The sequence below is a fragment of the Spinacia oleracea genome, chromosome 5 (genome assembly GCF_020520425.1).
Source record: "Spinacia oleracea cultivar Varoflay chromosome 5, BTI_SOV_V1, whole genome shotgun sequence".
NCBI lineage: Eukaryota > Viridiplantae > Streptophyta > Magnoliopsida > Caryophyllales > Amaranthaceae > Spinacia > Spinacia oleracea.
Window position 1 is genome coordinate 115,595,208 of NC_079491.1, and position 17,912 is coordinate 115,613,119.

A 17,912-nucleotide genomic window follows, 5' to 3' on the forward strand; every position below is an offset into this window, starting at 1 on the left:
ACTAAACCTCTGCCGCAGGCGAAGCACAACTCGCACACTGCAGCTATGGGAATCAAGCATATTGGAGAATGGCTTTGATATCCCTGTTTAATGTTTTAAATTTTTAGAGTTTAAATCTTTGTAAAACATTATTGGTTAATCATTCACAATAAATGAAAAGAATTCATTTTTTCCATTTAATTTGTGGTTTATTAAATGATGAGTCCCTTCAATTTGACGATGTATTCAAGATAGACTGTCAGGACCAGTCCTATGACTAAGAAATGTCTATCAAGTGAACTTGAATGTCAAAGGTTGAAAATGGTCCCTAGTCGGAGTTTTCTATAAAATTGGACGCATAGAAAACGTTAGACGACTAGAATGCAAGATGACTAGTAGTTCTGTTTCTTGAACTATGTGGACATGGCAATGTCATAATTATTTGCATAGATTCTTACTTTGGGAAGACTAGTATCGGACAAGACCTATGAAACTTTACTGTAAGAGATGAAAATTTGTCATCAGTAAATTTCATTAAAATTATTAGACACTAAATTTCATAAGTGATTTGAGATTACTTGTTTGAGAACTGGTTGCTTTGACGTTGACCAACCGTCGCACCGTAAAAGGAGGATATCTGTTTATTTGATCAGTTGAACTCTGAAACCGAGGAACACCTCTGGACATAATAAGGATGACAACTCTTACCTTATGTTCAAGAGCAAGCATCGAGCGACAAAGGAATTAGGAAATGCACACTTGTCCCTAAGGACAAGTGGGAGACCGAAGGAAATAATGCCCTTGGTCCAAGTATGCATTCAATGTTAAGTCTAATAAATGCGGTTCAGTATTAATTAACAAGTTAATAATTCAGTGAGATCAAGTGAGCTGAATGCCTGACTAGAGGCCGCTTCAGTTCAAGTGGAATTAATTATATTAATCCACAGCTTACTCCTGACTGAACCCGTAGGGTCACACAAACAGTACGTAAACGGATCAAGTATTTAGTGGCATTAAATACTCCATCTATGGATATTCGGAATCGACGGATCTTGGTTTCAGTGGGAGCTGAGATCGTCACAGGCAAGAAATGAATACTCCGGAAACGATGATATTGCCGGAAACGGAAATATGGATCGTATCGGAAATATAAATATTATCCAAGTCGTAGATGTTGCCGGAAACGGAAACATGGTACGTATCGGAAAATATTATCGGAAATGGAAATATTGCCGGAATCGGAAATATTGCCGGAAACGGAAATATTGTCAGAATCGGAAATATTATCGGAATCGGAAAATAATTCCGGAAACGGAAATATTAAATATTTGTTCGAAACGGAAATTGATTCCGGAATCGGAAATATTAAATATTGTTCGTAACGGAAATGAATTCCGGAACCGGGAATTTAATCGGAAGCGTATCGTACGAATAAACATCGGACGAGCTTGCTAGACGCAAGGCCTAGCACGAAGCTAGGCCCAACGCCTAGCAAAGCCCGCGCGCGACCAAAGCAAGCAAAGCCCAAACACGAGAGCAAGGCCAGCAGGCGCGCGCCCCTCGTGGGCTGCGAGCGCTTGCTAGTCCTAGGCTCAGCGCGCGCGCGCGCATGGCGCCCCTCGTGGGCTGCTGCACCTGCGTGTGTGTTTGTGCTTGCGTACGAAACCTTGATCGGTTAGGTTTTGTATAAGATTGATTTCCTAAGTCTACTAGATAAATTAAGTGATTGAATTTTAGATTAATTCAGATTCACTAAATCGTTTCCTAGTAGGATTCTAATATCCGATACCCATGCTCTATAAATAGGTGATCAATGCTCACAATTTATATCGAGTATTCAAGTATTCAAAGTGATTTTTGAGAGCAAAAATTCAGTCATACAATTGCCTATATGTGCCAAAAATTCGAACCTTAAGGGCGATCCTAGTTGGTCAAGCTTAAGGCGGATCTGGACGTGCTGTGGACTATCTACGGAGGGACGACACTTGGAGTCCTAAAGACTTGTTCTTGTTCGGTTCGGGCGCAGCTAGGGAAGGCACGCAACAAAGTGTATGCATCTAAACTATGCTAAATGATTATGTGTAAATAATATGCTTTTCTGGCTTTATGGTTTTTCCGCATGATTTATGAATTGTCATATGTATCATAACCTAACAGACGCAAGGCCCAGCACGAAGCCAGGCCTGCGCCTAGCGAAGCCCGCGCACAGCAAGGCGAGCCAGCAGCCCGCCAAGGCACGCAAGGCCCAGCCAAGCAGCACGCAAGGCCAGTCCCAGCGAGCAAGGCAAGGCTAGCAGGCTGGCGCGCCGAAGCATGGGCTGCGAGCCAGCGCTGCTGGGCCGAGCTCCGCGCGCGCGCCCTGCGCCCTTCGTGGGCTGTGCGTGTGTGCACGTTGAGTTCGTGCATGAATCGAATCCTTAAGGGTTTAGGATTAGTTCGATTAAAGATTATTTTCCTTAAACTACTAGAATTAGTTGTTTAGTTAAACACTAAATTCATAGATTTAATTAGTATCTATTTCTATTAAGATTAGATAAATTAAATCCTAGTAGGTTTCTAGTTCCGATGATCCTACCCTATAAATAGGTGATGGAAATCCTAATTTATTATACATCAATTCAAGTATTCATATAGTTTTAAGTTAAAAACTAAAGTTAATAATTTGCCACAAATTATAATCTAATAAAATAATACCTTAGGCTAAATTCTAGTTAATTGAATCTAAGGCGGATCCGAACGTGCTGTGGACTATCCACGGAGGGACTACACTTGGAGTCCTAAACCTGTCCTTGTTCAGTTCGGGAGCAGCTAGGGAGGGCACGCTACAAATGTATGCATCCTAAATTTTGCTAATTGTTATGTGGCATCTAATTTGGATTCCTAGCTTTATGATTTTTCCACATGAAATATATGTTTTATATTTGTCATAACCTAATAGTGGTATCACGAGCCTCTAATTAATTCCATAATCAATTATAGTTAACATGGTTAAATTTTATAAATTTGCAATGAATTAAAGGGGTGATTAATTTCGATTTTTGTAATTAATTGCAAATTCGTGCGAATATTTAATTATATGTTCGCAAGATTTTCGGCAGTTTAGTCAATAGTGGTCGGAATCGTATAATTTTATAGTGAATTTCGCATGTAAACGGCGTTTTAAAATTTTGACTAAAATCAAAGATTTGATGCCGAACCCAGAATTCCCAAATTCGAAACTTAACTATGACTTTTCGGAGGTTTTAGTTTTTCGAACGCAAAATTTATAATTTTTAGGATGTTAAATTAAAATTATGCGGTTCTTGTTTGTAAAACTTAAATGTATGATTGACCTACTGTATTTGTTTAACAATTTTAATGCCTAAGCTTGTTAATTATACAACCTAATTGGTAATTGTAATTAATTTGTTGAAATTCGAATAATTTAGAATTTGATTTGATTTTCATAATTAATTAGCAATTTAATTAGGAATACATGATGAAAAACTACCATAAAATTTGTTTAAATTGAAAAGTTTTAAAATTTTATGACCTAGATTTGAATCCATGAAAATAAATATGATCGGAAATTAATTTGAATAATAAATTTTCGATTTTTCGCCCTAAATTTTTGAAATTAATATGATTTATTAATTCGTCTATAAATTTAAATAATAAAGTTTTGATTTTTATAAAATTCGTTCACGAATCTTGCACGCACAAAGCAATGGACGCTAAGTGTTACCCTTAAGGGGTGTTGTATAGTGCGACCATGCGACGACGAGCAAGGGAGCTCCTCGTCACCCATGCGGTACGAATGCAGCGAGCAAGGGGGTGGCACGAGAGTGCAAGGCAGCAGCCTGCCTTGCGTCGAGTGCTGCGAGCAGTGGGCGAGTGGGGCAAAGGAGCAAGGCAAGCAAGCAGTGGCTGCGCGCGCGGGCAGCGAGCGATGCTCCGCAGCAGCGAGCGCTGCCTCGCCCAGCGAGGGATGACTCGCCACAGCGACCGAGCTGCTGCTGCGCGTAGGCGTGGCTGCCTCGGCTTGCTGCGTCTACGCGTGGCTGCTCGTGCCTTGCTATGCGAATAGTCGAGTGGGCAGCCCATGCTGCTACGTGGACTCGACGGGGCATGGGCGCGAGCCCATGGCCTCGTCTTGACCCGATTGGTTCGTTTTAATTTTAATTTTTCGGTTGAAAACGATTTTAATTAAATTTAAAATTCGTAATTTAATTTTTTCTCGGAATTTTTTCTCGGAATTTAATTATTTTACTAAAATTAAAACCTTGATTAAATTTAAAATAATTAATTTAATTCAACGAAAAAAAATTAAAGGATTTAAATAATAATTTATATGAGCTTAAAATTTTAATTAAATTTGTATGATTCCGGTTGGACTAGGAAATACAATTTTATGTTTAAAATTAGTAAATCATGTAAATTTCTTGGTTCAAGTGGGAGCATTTTAGTCATAAGCTCTTGATTAGGTCTACATTCCTTTAAGGTTAAAACAACTCGATTAGAATTAATAAGGATTGAATAATTTGTAGATTATTAAAAGCCTTGATTAATTGCTGCAAATATTTATGTGATGCATAATATGTTCAACTAACTAGCTATGTGGGCCATTTATTGATAAATGAATGGGTGAATGGTATATTGTAAATGTACTGTTTTGCAGGTTATGGAAAGTGACTAGTATGGCCCAAATAGGATAGAAAATATGGTATGCGTAAGATTATTTTGAATGTAATATTGGTCTAAAGCACCAAAGTTTTATTGCTTTAAATATTGTCTGCGCACCATCAAATAGTTGTAATTAGTTTCAATTCTAGCATATCCTATTTGAAGAAAATGGCGCCTCCCATGGTGAAATTGAAGACGGAGTTTCCAATCGATTTTCAAGACGGAGTTTGAAGTTGAAGCTTCAACATGAAGTCGGGCCATACTAGATCACATTTATATCTTATGCATGCTTTAAGTTATTTATTGCTTTAAATATGTCTTAATTATGCATGAGATTGTGGCTTGATTATGTTGCATGATTAAGAATTTTAGTTCACTTAAAATCTAACCAACAAAGTAAGAGCCTTAAGTTCCAATCTTTAAAAATTGAGTTAAAAGGTGCCATGCCAAAATAACACTTACTTGGATAACCTTTACATCAATCTTAGTAATAGTTTTCCGCCATAGAGAGGTGTTACTTATTGATACTAAAGGGGTAAGGTACACAAATAATTGTGAATACATGTTAGTTTTGGTGAAACTCAATGATATAAGTAAGGAGTGAAGGAAATAATGCCCTTGGTCCAAGTATGCATTCAATGTTAAGTCTAATAAATGCGGTTCAGTATTAATTAACAAGTTAATAATTCAGTGAGATCAAGTGAGCTGAATGCCTGACTAGAGGCCGCTTCAGTTCAAGTGGAATTAATTATATTAATCCACAGCTTACTCCTGACTGAACCCGTAGGGTCACACAAACAGTACGTAAACGGATCAAGTATTTAGTGGCATTAAATACTCCATCTATGTAAATTCGGAATCGACGGATCTTGGTTTCAGTGGGAGCTGAGATCGTCACAGGCAAGAAATGAATACTCCGGAAACGATGATATTGCCGGAAACGGAAATATGGATCGTATCGGAAATATAAATATTATCCAAGTCGTAGATGTTGCCGGAAACGGAAACATGGTACGTATCGGAAAATATTATCGGAAATGGAAATATTGCCGGAATCGGAAATATTGCCGGAAACGGAAATATTGTCAGAATCGGAAATATTATCGGAATCGGAAAATAATTCCGGAAACGGAAATATTAAATATTTGTTCGAAACGGAAATTGATTCCGGAATCGGAAATAATAAATATTGTTCGTATCGGAAATGAATTCCGGAACCGGGAATTTAATCGGAAGCGTATCGTACGAATAAACATCGGACGAGCTTGCTAGACGCAAGGCCTAGCACGAAGCTAGGCCCAACGCCTAGCAAAGCCCGCGCGCGACCAAAGCAAGCAAAGCCCAAACGCGAGAGCAAGGCCAGCAGGCGCGCGCCCCTCGTGGGCTGCGAGCACTTGCTGGGCCTGGGCTCAGCGCGCGCGCGCGCATGGCGCCCCTCGTGGGCTGCTGCGCCTGCGTGTGTGTTTGTGCTTGCGTACGAAACCTTGATCGGTTAGGATTCGTATAAGATTGATTTCCTAAGTCTACTAGATAAATTAAGTGATTGAATTTTAGATTAATTCAGATTCACTAAATCGTTTCCTAGTAGGATTCTAATATCCGATACCCATGCCCTATAAATAGGTGATCAATGCTTACAATGTATATCGAGTATTCAAGTATTCAAAGTGATTTTTGAGAGCAAAAATTCAGTCATACAATTGCCTATATGTGCCGAAAATTCTAAGTACCTTAAGGGCGATCCTAGTTGGTCAAGCTTAAGGCGGATCCGGACGCGCTGTGGACTATCTACGGAGGGACGACACTTGGAGTCCTAAAGACTTGTTCTTGTTCGGTTCGGGCGCAACTAGGGAAGGCACGCAACAAAGTGTATGCATCTAAACTATGCTAAATGATTATGTGTAAATAATATGCTTTCCTGGCTTTATGGTTTTTCCGCATGATTTATGAATTGTCATATGTATCATAACCTAACAGTGGTATCACGAGCCTTTTGTTATTTTCATAATCTAAATTGCATGAACATGGTTAAATATTACAAATTTGCAAGAATTAAAAGGGGTGATTAATTTTCGAAATTGTTAATTAATTGCAAATTGCGTTTATTTAATTATACGTACGCAGTTTTTCGGCAGTTTCTTCGTTACTCATCCAAATCGAGTGATTTTTGTGTCAATTCCGCATGTAAAAGGCATTCTAAAATTTTGACAAAAACAGTATTTTTCGGCCGAACCCAGAAATCTCAAATTCGAAGCCTAACTATGACTTTTCGGAGGTTTTAGTTTTTCGAATGCAAAATTTCGTAAATTTAAGATGTTAAATTAAATATTTGCGATTCTTGTTGATAAATCTTGAATTTTTTATTGACCTACTGTATATGTTTAACAAGTTTGAATGCCTAGCCTTGTTAATTATGCAATCTAATTTGTAATTATGATTAATTTGTTGAAAATTGGAATAATTTAGAATTAATTTGATTTTCATAATTAGTTATAATTTAATTAGATACCTATGATTAAAAACCACCATAAAAATTGTAAATTTATGTTAAATTTTAAATTTTTTATGACCTAGACTTGAATCCATGTTAATCGGAAATCAATTGAATAATAATCTTTCGATTTTTCGCCCTAAAATTATGAAATTAATATTATTTATTAATTTGTCATTAATTTTAAATATAAATTTTAAATTTTTATGCGATTCGCTCATATAACTTGCACGCACAAAGCAATGGACCCTACGTGTTACCCTTAAGGGGTGTTGTATAGTGCGGGCATGTGACGACGAGCAAGGGAGCTCGTCGCCCATGCGGTACGAATGCAATGAGCAAGGCCATGGTGCACGAGCACAAGGCAGCAGCCCTGCCTTGTGTCGTGGGCTGTGTGCGATGGGCGAATGGGCGAGGCCGAGAGCAAGGCACGAGCAGTCGCGTGTGGGCAGCAAGCGAGCTGCCCCACATCGCGCACTGCCTCGCGCAAGCGTGCGGAGCCTCGCGCGCAGCGAGCGCAAGCTCGCGTGCCACGAGTGCTACGCCCCAGCATCGATCGCTCGCGCGCAGCGAGCGCTATTGTGCGTGCGACAAGCGCTGCGCCCAGCGATGGCGTGCAGCATGCTTGTTGCGACGTGCGACGAGCGCTGCGCCCAGCGATGGCAAGCAGCTTGCTTGTTGCGAAGTGCGACGAGCGCTGCGCCTAGCGATGGGCTGCGGCCACATGCTCGTGCGTCGAGCGCTGGCGCGCGCAGCGAGCACCAGCTCGCGTGATGCCTTGCGATGGTGAGCAGCAGCGATGCGACGCAGCGCATGGGCTGCGCGCACATGGCCAGCGATGGCTGTGTGCGTGTGGCCCATGGGCGTGCGATGCGTGGGATTGTTGCGTTGCAATTAGATCGTTTTGAAATTTTTAATTTGAAATTTTCAGTTTACGTAATTTTAATTAATTTTAAAATTGATAATTTAAATTATTTTCTTGGATTTTAATTTTGAATATTGTAATTATAATAAATTTTATTTATTCTAATTATTTTACTAAAATTAAAATCATGAATTAATTTAAATACGACTGAAATTAAATTAAACTTTTGGATTCAATTATAAATTTATATGAGCTTTAAATTTTAATTAAATTTGTATGTTTCCGGTTAGACTAGAAATACATTTTTATGTTTAAAATTAGTAAAGCATATGAATTTATTGGTTTAAGTGGGAGCCCCTTTTAGTCATAAACTCTTGATTAGGTCTACAAATCCTTAAGGTTAAAACAACTTGATTAGAATTAATAAGGACTGAATAATTTGTAGATTATTGGTGCCCTTGATTAATTGCTGCAAATGTTTATGTGATGCATAATGTGTTTTACTAACCAGCTATGTGGGCCATTCATGATAATGAATGGGTGAATGGTATATATTGTATATGTACTGTTTGCAGGTTATGAAGTGACTAGTATGGCCCAAATAGGATAGAAAATATGGTCTGCGTACCATTAATTTGAATGTAATTGGTCTAAAGTACCAAAGTTGTTTTTCAATTCAAATATGGTCTGCGTACCACCAAATAGTTGTAATTAGTTTTAATTATAGCTTATCCTATTTGAAGAAAATGGTGCCTCCCACGGAGATTTTCAAGACGGACTTTGAAGTTAAAGCTTCAAGTTGAAGTCGGGCCATACTAGATCACATTTATCTTATGCACGTTTTAAGTTATTTATTGCTTTTAAATATGTCTTAAAATGCATGAGATCAAAAGCTTGATTATGTTGCATGATTAAGGATTTTAGTTCACTTAAAATCTAACCAACATAGTAAGAGCCTTAAGTTCTAAACTTAAAAATTGAGTTAAAAGGTGCCATGCCAAAATATACACTTGCTTGGATATCCTTTACATCAATCTAGTAATAGTTTTCGCTCAGCGAGGTGTTACTTATTGGTCCTAAAGGGGCAAGGTACACAAATAATTGTGAGTACATGTTAGTTTTGGTAAAACTCAACGATATAAGTAAGGAGTCCTTTTATGTCGTGGCAAAATCGATAGGTTTACCTAATAAGTTCTTAGACGTACCTATCAACCAAGAATAGTTTCTAGACTATTAGCAAAAGGCTTTTGCTTACCTAAGATGTTTTAGGATTAAGTCGACAAACTGTGCTTAGTTCTTCAATGATTTTAGGATCTTGGAATCATTTTATTCACACCTGCCGGAACACATAACTTGAATAAAATGCTTAATGAACATTGAATCAGCATGTATGCTAGAATTTAAGTTTATTAAGAGAAACTGTGAATGGTTATTTATTTGTTTATTCTTTTCAATTGTAGTTTTAAATATGGAAAACAACAATCAAAACATCATCATGGGTTCTGAGCTTATGGTCAAGCTGAACCTGGCAAATTTTCTTGAATGGGAAGCTAAGCTAGTTGAAATAGTCAAACTCAATGGACTTGAGTATGTACTATCACATCCCATGCCAAGCTACTATGCCAGAGACATGACCCCTGAGAGATTTTACGCCTGGGATGCGGATCTCAAAAAGGTTATGAGTCTCATGCTGAACAATATCCCTGGTGATTGGGCTAGAAGGTTTGTAGCCTATGAACCTTTTACGCTCATCAAGAATCTGAGGGATATCTGTCGTGGAAGCACGGAGGACAGGGACCTAAACGTCCATGAGTTGATTGAATCAATGTCTGGTCTAAAGGTTAGTTCTCCCAACAGGTGTTATAGGATGGAAGTCCAAGAAACACATGTTCAGCTCCTTCGCACTAAACAGAGGGTAGGCGTCCCACTGAGGTTCCATGTGGATCTTATGCGTTCATACTTTGATCGCCTAAGTCTACTAGGAACACCAATAAGCGAAAGGATGGCAGTCTCTATCTTGCTCAATTCACTACCCAGTGGGTTTGGTCGCTTCAAGCAACTATACCTAAGTGAACCAAGAGAAGAAACAGTTGCAGAATTTGTTCACCTTGTCAGAAAGGCTGAAATAATACTGGACTGTGAAGCCAAAGATTTACTCAAGGCTAGAAGGAGACCGTTCAAGAAAAGTGGAAAGTCCAAGGGCGATGCTAAATCAAAGCAGGACAAGTCCACATCAAGCTGTCTTTATTGTGATGGAATAGGCCATTACAAAAGAGAATGTCCAAAGCTAAAGGAAGATCAGAAGAACGGAACAGTCGTTCCATCTTCAGGTATTTTCGTTATAGACTGTATACTTGCTAATTCAACTTCTTGGGTATTAGATACAGGTTGTGGCTCACACTTATGTTCCAATCCACAGGGACTAAGAAGAAGTAGAAAGTTAAGCAAGGGTGAAGTCGACCTACGAGTGGGAAATGGAGCACGGATTGCTGCATTAGCTGTAGGAACTTATTATTTGTCGTTGCCCTCCGGGCTAGTTTTGGAACTGGAAGAGTGTTTCCATGTTCCAAGTCTTACTAAACACATCATTTTAGTTTCTTGCTTAGATGCTAAGGGATTTTCCTTTTTAATAAAAGACAATAGTTGTTCGTTTTATTTTAAAGAGATGTTTTATGGATTTGCTAGATTAGTCAATGGACTTTATTTATTAGATCACGACAAACAAGTATATAACATAAATACCAAAAAGGCCAAAAATGATGATTCAGATCTCACCTATCTGTGGCATTGTCGATTAGGCCATATAAACTTGAAACGCTTAGAAAGACTTCAAAAGGAAGGAATTATAGAACCATTTGACTTAGAGGATTATGGTAAATGCGAATCATGTTTACTTGGAAAAATGACAAAGCAACCTTTCTCTAAAGTTGGAGAAAGAGCAAATGAACTATTGGGTTTAATCCATACAGATGTATGTGGACCAATGAGTACAAATGCTAGAGGTGGTTTCAGCTACTTTATCACTTTCACTGATGACTTCAGTAGATATGGTTATGTCTAGCTAATGAAGCATAAGTCTGAATCCTTTGACAAATTCAAGGAATTTCAGAGTGAAGTAGAGAATCAATTAGGCAAGAAGATTAAGGCACTGCGGTCTGATAGAGGCGGTGAATATCTGAGCTATGAATTTGATGACCATCTGAAAGAATGTGGAATTCTATCAGAATTGACTCCTCCTGGAACACCACAATGGAACGGTGTGTCGGAACGGAGGAACAGAACCTTGCTAGACATGGTCAGGTCAATGATGGGTCAGGCCAAACTTCCATTAGAATTTTGGGGACATGCACTAAATACAGCTGCACTCACTATAAATAGAGCTCCGTCTAAAGCTGTCGAAAAGACTCCATATGAATTATGGTTTGGAAAGCCTCCAAATGTGTCATTTCTTAAGATTTGGGGATGTGAAGTATACGTCAAACGATTAATTTCAGACAAACTTCATCCAAAATCTGACAAATGTATCCTTGTGGGCTATCCAAAGGAAACAAAGGGGTATTACTTCTACAATACATCTGAGAACAAGGTGTTTGTTGCTCGAGATGGTGTATTTTTGGAGAAAGATCACATTTCCAAAATGACAAGTGGGAGAAAAGTAGACCTCGAAGAAATTCGAGTCGAACAACAAACTCTAGAGAATGCTCAAGATGAAATTCAGGATGAAACTCAGAGATCTTTAGAAGAATCTGGTGAGAATCATGGTCAATCTAGAAATGTTACCCCGCGTAGATCGCAAAGATATAGATCTCAACCGGAAAGGTACTTAGGTATTTTGACGAACGAGAGCTATGACGTTCTATTACTTGAAAGTGATGAACCTGCGACTTACAAACAAGCTATGACGAGCCCTAGCTCCAAGCAATGGCAAGAAGCCATGCAATCTGAATTAGACTCCATGTCTGAAAACCAAGTATGGGATTTGGTCGATTTGCCAGATGGCTACCAAGCCATTGGAAGCAAATGGGTTTTCAAACTGAAAAAAGACAAGGATGGGAAACTTGAAGTTTTCAAAGCTAGATTGGTTGCAAAAGGTTACAGGCAAGTCCACGGCGTGGATTACGATGAAACCTTTTCACCAGTTGCAATGCTAAAGTCTATTCGGATAATGTTAGCAATCGCTGCATATTACGATTACGAAATATGGCAGATGGATGTCAAAACTGCTTTCTTAAACGACGTTTTAACAGAAACTGTGTTTATGACACAGCCTGAAGGTTTTGAGGATCCAAAGAATGCTAAAAAGGTATGCAAGCTAAAGAAGTCAATCTACGGATTGAAGCAGGCATCCAGGAGCTGGAATATACGTTTTGATGAAGCAGCCAATGACTTTGGTTTCATCAAGAACGCAGACGAATCATGTGTATACAAGAAGGTCAGTGGGAGCAAAATTGCTTTCCTAGTATTATATGTCGACGACATATTACTTATCGGAAATGACATTCCTATGTTGAACTCTGTCAAGATTTGCACTACTAGAAATATGGCCTATTGCAACGCTACAAAAGGCAACAGTTTTTATACAGTTGTAATAAGTGGTCTATAACAACGCTCTTCAAATAAATAAGATATCTAGAATTCAATTTAGTAAAACTGTTGCAATAGTCAAGAGAAGGCAACCGTTTTTATATTCCATTTTATTTCCCTTGGATAAAGCAACGGTTTCTACGAGTCAAAAGACTTTATTTACATTAGCCCGTGGAATTCTATTTCCCCCAAAACCCTAAAAACCAAAAACCCTTAAATCCCTTTCTCCTTCGTTTTCCATCTAAACTCCATATTCATCTACCTCAAATTACCGCCTGGACATTTAAATTATCCAACCTCAAATTGGCTTTAATTTTTCATTGAAATTCATGTACATCTTCAGTAATATGTTTTATACTTGTATCTAGGGTTTCGGATTGCGAGGGGGAAAATTCTAGAGTACGGGCTACTGCACTCATCGTTAATTTCGTCTTTGTGGTAAATCTCTTAAAATTAATTTCATTTAAAATTTTTCTATTTTTAACCATAAGTACTTTGATTTCGTCTTGGTGTTTGTGATTTTTTTCTTTTCATGATGCTGCTCTCCTCGGCACAATTTGTTTCCAAATTCCAATTTAGATCATTTGTTCAATCCTCATATTATTTTTATAACATTTTTGCTATAATATTTTCTTTTGATGATTCATATATGTTGTTCATATTAAAATGACAAAATCGACATTCCTTTTGAGTACCGATTAGGAAACCAAGACTAGAAAGTAGAAAACCCAATCGAATGTCTTTGTATTATAGGTTTTGGGAAGGAATCATTATTAACAACTATATCTACTCTCAAATTACAAATATTTGTAACATAATGTCATTGTCAAATGTAATATACTGCTAAATTCACTATAGTCCATAAAACCTATTGGTGCAGTATCTTTGGATGTCTGCATTTCTTGAGTGTTGGTTATTGGCTTTGTGCCATGATTAGCTTGAATTCGACATGAATCTCTTTCATTTTCTCACCTTCGTATTTTCAAGTGTTTTTCCATTAGATACTTTACATAGTGTGGGTTGTGGATATGGTGAAGATAGATGGAAACCATAGAGGGTGGAAAGTGGTCCTTTATTATATCATTATACCTTAACAACTACTCCCTCCATCCCAAAATTATAGTCTTGTATTCTAAATTGGGCGTCCCAAATTTATAGTCCTGTTTCTAATTTTGGCTACTAAGGTCCCCACTTTCTCATGTACTATATTAATTTAAAATGCATTGAAAACCCCACCCATGTACTATATTCCACTATCCTATGTACTATATTCTATTTCACATGTACTTTATTCTACTTTTCCATACAATTCAATCATAATTTGTACTTTATTCCACTTTTTATGTACTATATTCCATTTTTCTTAAAATCCATGTTTTTGGTCAAACGGGACTATAATTATAGGACGGAGGGAGTAGAAGTATTTAGGTACAAGACAAGCATTTCATAGAGAAGGGCTTCATGGCATATGTTAAATTGTTCAAACCTCTTTATGCATCTTAGCTCTAATTGCGCAGTTATCCTTTTTTTATTGCAACTAATATTTACTCTAAGTTATGCAGTTGCATCTATAGTTTATCTTCTATGGCTTTGCCCTCAATTTTGATGGGTCTGTTGTGAACCATGTTTCTTTAGGAGAAATACGATATCTCATATGTTTCAGGTATTAAATGATTGTGTGCATGATTAAGTATTTGATTATATAACACTTGCTAGAGGGAAGCAAAAATTCTCTATCTTCAATGGGTCTTATGAATTTTGTTTTCTTATATACTTACTTCGTATATAAAAATTTTAGAGATTTAATTTTTCTGGTGGTATTTTTCTTCTTTATTTGTAAGAATGATGTCTTCTAATTATATTAACTTTGTTGCAGAATCACACTTTCCCTAGTAAGTAATTGATTGAAGATATTATGAGATTCAATGAGCATAAAATGTGTACTATGCAATGAGCCTAAAGTGTATGTTTCCAAGGTTGTTTCAATTTTATGATAACAAGTTTCCTTATATGTTTTACAACTTGTTCGATTTGTTCATTTATTTATATTATATCCTTTTTTATCACTTAGCTAACACTAAATGAAAGAGAACGCACCTGGTGTAGCAACAAAATATTGTCCCTTGAGTATTTTACTAGTGAAAGCTATTCACGTTGTTCTTCTAAGTTCTTTTCATTTTGACAAATAAATTCTTAGTTGATTCTGATACATTTAACCCAATTAATCAATGTGTAATTTTTCAGAAGTGCGAGGATGATCTCACGAAATATAAAGTATGATTTTGTTTACTTTTGTGTATCTTCTTTTTGTTTATGTTCTGTAGCTTAATTGTCTGTCAAATGTTAACCCTTACTGTTTTCTACTAGCTATTTGATCTTCTATGTATCTTACTTTTCTAGATATTTGATGAAACTCGTTTCTTATGATGTTTCATTTTGTTTATAATAGCCTTTTAATTTGGTGCTACATAAATCATTTGAGAGATGTCAAGAACTTCTGGAAAAGTTCTTTTTAAGTGTAAAAGGAATTCAAGGGCAATTCTAATAAACTCTCATACTAGATTAAAATTATTTATTTGAGACTTAATCCAGCAAACTTGGGCTGCGATCTTTCAAAATACTTATGTTCTGTAAGTACAACTTCTGGTTTGTTAGCTCCGATGTCTTTCTTCTTCGTTCCTTCGAACTTCCTCCCGTTCGACTAAATTTCACGTTAAAACCCTGTAAAGTGGAGGATCCATAGCAAAAGAGTATCGAAAAATGGTGGAGGAAGTGAAAATTTCTATGAGATTATTAGATTTAGTACACGTATTTCTCTTAATCCATTCCAGATTCAACCAGGCCTGAAAAACTACTCGATCACAAAATCAGACAAGGAATTGGGAGAAAAGGAAACCCCTTTACCTGCCCCAATTTAGAATTCAATTTGTCACTATAATGCAAAATATATTCAGTAGATACCACAGGTACAAACACTAGTAACATGGAATTTAAATTTCTGATTTTCTTTGAAAGCTATTGTGTTGGTAAAATCGCAGATTTCCATCTTGATGTGATAGCTTCGTTACTTGTACAACTACTCCAAAAAGAGCCTAGCTTGACCCTGGAAATGATTGCAAAAGCTATAGTGTGAACTGCTACAAATGGTACATAACATATAGGTTTCATGCATACTGGTATGTTTTCTAATCCATATTATTACAGTATTTGTTCTTTTGGCATTGTAACTATTACATGAGACTTGGTTGTAAGAGCTCAACAAATAAATAGAGCTAACTGTGCATCCTTGAGCTATTATTATGCATATGACAACTATGAGAAGAGATTGAAACGTCGGCCAAAGGGAGTGCCTGAAGCACATTTCAAAACACTTCTTTCTTATTGGGAGACTAATGCAACAAAGGTAGGTTTGAAGCATAATATATTCTTATGATGTTGAATTATTTCCATGTCTAATTTATATTTCTTTTGCTGTTAGAAAAACAAGTTTGCAGAATTCGGAAAATCGCAAAGAGCTCATAATTTGAGAAGAATTGTTTGGTTTGCTCTCAATTAACAGCCTGATCTTGTGGCACAAGTATTATCGTTGTTGTAGTCATCTCTCAGTAGAACTCATAAGTCATAACCACTTTTGTTGATGAGAATCTGTTACCTTTCCTGAGTTATGCCATATTCCTCGTTCTCGTCATAGTTCAGTTAATTTCTAATGCTTACTTCCAGTCTTTTCTGTTTTTGATGTTGCAGTTGAATGTTGAATATCATTTTCCCTGCGATCCAAAATACTTCGACATCAGCAACTAAAGGTGCCTCGATTTGTCTTGTACATAACCCACCTTGTACATTTGAACTCTACTGAAAGCAGAGCCATTATTCTACAACATCTGTACAATACTTTCATTTTTAGTATTCTATTTTGTGCAGTTATGTTCCTAAGTACTTAGTAGATATCATCACTCATTTGTTAGTCTGCAACAATTTTGTTGGTTCTGGTGGAGTTGTTTATTCTGGTTGTGAGTTTGCAGTGTGTTACCAAGTAGCAGATTTTGATCTGCTAGTAGTTTATTAGTTCCGCAAGGGTGGATATTTAGTTCCAGTTAGCAAATTCTGATATGCTAGTAGTAGTTCAGATTCCGATCTGCTGCTTGTTGTTCAGTTTTGTAAGGCTGTGGTGTGCTACTTGTTTTTCAATTCTGTAAGGCTGTGGTGTGCTGCTTGTTGTTCGGTCATGTAAGGCTCTGATTCTGATCTGCTTCTTGTTGTTATATTCAGTTCCAGTTAACATATTTGTTTTGTTTAGGCGCGCTCGGGAGGTGGGTTAGGTTCTGCCCTTCATGTGCAGTTGTGCTGCTTGTTTGTGTTTCTTCCCATGCAGATGTGTTGTGTGGTTTACATCTATTTTTTTGCAGAATTGATTATATTATTTCATTTGATTACATTCATTAGTTTTCCTATTATATTGACTATTATTTTTCTTTTTACAGGATGATAATAGAAGGAGAATGGTAGATAAAAGGATGGCTGGAAGGGCATAGATTGATTTTAGACAACTAAATTATATACTTGATTGGTTTTAGATTGCTTTCATTAGTAAATTATATATTAGTTCTTTTTAGGGATTCATTAGTTTTCTTAATTGATGTATTTATATTATAATGTACAATGGTTTTTGTTATTAGAATGATTGTTGTGGATATTTTATTTTAATAATAAGTAAAACTTAATTTGAAATAAATATTTTCTATTTGTAGTAGTTCGATATTTTGGTATAACATTTTCATGTTAATGAGCTACTAAATAAACGCGTATGAAACTGTTGCTATAATTTCACATTAAAGTGTCGCAATAGTTGTCCCAAGAAATGTTGCTATAGACTCATGGAAAAGTGTCGCAATAGCGGTATCAAGAAATGTTGCTATTGACTACAAAGTGTTGCAATATTAGAGCAATAAACGTTGTCATAGACTGTTGATAGTGCTGCTTTAGATGATAAAAATGTTAGCCTAGACACTAAAACCGTTGCTTGAAATCCTAAATAATTGTTACTAAAACTTAATAATTGTTGCCTTAGATATAAGTAAATTGTTGGCAAAAGTTAAAAATCGTTGCCAAAGAAAAGCGTTGCTAATGATAACTATGGCAACAGTTTTATAAAGTTGTTGCCTAAGGCATCATAATTGTTGCCATAGAGTTATAGCAGCGCCACCTATTGGCAACGTCATATAAACTGTTGCTATAGGTCTATGGCAACATTTAATAGATCTTTGCCAACACATTTAGGCCGTTGCTATAGCCCTATTTTGTAGTAGTGTGGCTTGGGAAATGTTTTTCGAT

At 36.9% G+C, this 17,912-nt stretch overlaps 1 long non-coding RNA gene across 1 annotated transcript; it reads left to right on the top strand.

Annotated features, from left to right (window-relative positions):
* The first annotated feature begins 12,669 nt into the window (after positions 1-12,669).
* On the top strand, positions 12,670-17,313 carry LOC110800098 (uncharacterized). Its single transcript, XR_002536542.2, has 2 exons — positions 12,670-16,384; positions 17,063-17,313. It is a non-coding gene; the product is annotated as an uncharacterized lncRNA (long non-coding RNA).
* The last annotated feature ends 599 nt before the right edge of the window (positions 17,314-17,912 follow it).